Source organism: Haplochromis burtoni, unplaced genomic scaffold (assembly GCF_018398535.1).
Source record: "Haplochromis burtoni strain Fernald_Lab_line unplaced genomic scaffold, NCSU_Asbu1 Contig_217, whole genome shotgun sequence".
Classification (NCBI taxonomy): Eukaryota; Metazoa; Chordata; class Actinopteri; order Cichliformes; family Cichlidae; genus Haplochromis; species Haplochromis burtoni.
In genome coordinates, this window is record NW_024582578.1 from 1072062 (window position 1) to 1073528 (window position 1467).

Sequence of the window (1467 nt, forward strand, 5' to 3'; positions counted from 1 at the left end):
GATCTTGTTCTTACCGTTCAGCTGACTCCTCGGGACTTGCCTGACCCTCTACAGGTACTTGGTGGTTGCAGCTTTTCTAGCAGCCTCTTCATGGTTCCCATTTGCCTGTGGGATCCCCAGGTACTTCTAACTGTCTTCTATGTCTGCAATGTTGCAATCTGGTAGTTTGATCCCCTCAGCTCTTTGTTATCATCCATCTACATTTCTCCAGTACGAACAACAATCCGATGTCATTGCTGTATATCCTGTTGGTGTGAATCAGTGACTCAATGTCACGAAGTTGTAGTTGTCTCTCGTGTTGTACGCCACATCCTGTCGCGATTCTTTGATGATGGGCTGAGAATAAACAACCAATACTCAGAGGAGATCCAGTCAACAACAATTATTTATTATGCACATATATGTGGGAAATCCACACGATACCACCCAAAGCGCAGTCTGGTAGATCTCAAAGAGGAAGCACACAGGCTTCACTATTTTAAAGGGCTTAACACGCCCTGTCTCCGTAAGCAGAGTACATTATCATGCAACAGTGACAGTTAACTTCAACCCCCTCTAAAGCAGTAATGTTTACACCTCACTAACAGTCTCAATGCTCTTTCACCCACTCCCTCAGAGCTGTTTCCTGTCGTTCTCGTCTGGAGGCCCATGAATTATAAGTTTCACATCCTGAATACATTCTGTTCTGTCTCTGTGCAGGTATGTATGCAGTTACAAGTAAAACACTCTTCCTAAGATTAGTACTTCATTTGGTATGATACTACTGAAACATAGCACTTTATTGGGGTTAATGATACTTCATATATTGCCATTTAGGCTTTTATTTCCCACATACCCCCTTTTGACCTTTCCCCAGAAAGGTCACCCAATGTCCCTGGATCGGATACATTTATACTTCTTTCAGAGTTCCTCATTCAGCATCTGCCTATCCTGTTTTCTTTGTATTCTGTGTTATTGCCCTGTTCTTCATGCACAGTTTCAATAAAAAAAAAGCATCCTTGTAGGGTTATCTGCCCCAATTTCTCCTTTTATTTCATGCACATACCCTCATTTCCCATCTTCGGGGTGACCCTCACATGAACTACCTCTGCACTGCAAACTCAGCAAACTCAGCTACCTAGTTCTGCTTTCGTGGTTATTGATGTGGTTCTGGAATCCTCTCAAGGTGACCAGCAGGAGCCCAAACGGCATGACCCTTGACCTCAATTGTTGTCTGGGCCGTCTGCTGTGCCTGGAATGATTTGTGCTTCTCGCTGGTTCTCTAGGAAAAAATCTGGAACTTTAGGAAGTCATGGTCTATCATAATCTTACATTTTACCTGTACTTGAATTGTTAATCACACAAATCACCATAAAGTCATAGAAAGAATACAGGGAGTGCAGAATTATTAGGCAAGTTGTATTTTTGAGGAATAATTTTATTATTGAACAACAACCATGTTCTCAATGAACCCAAAAAACTCATTAA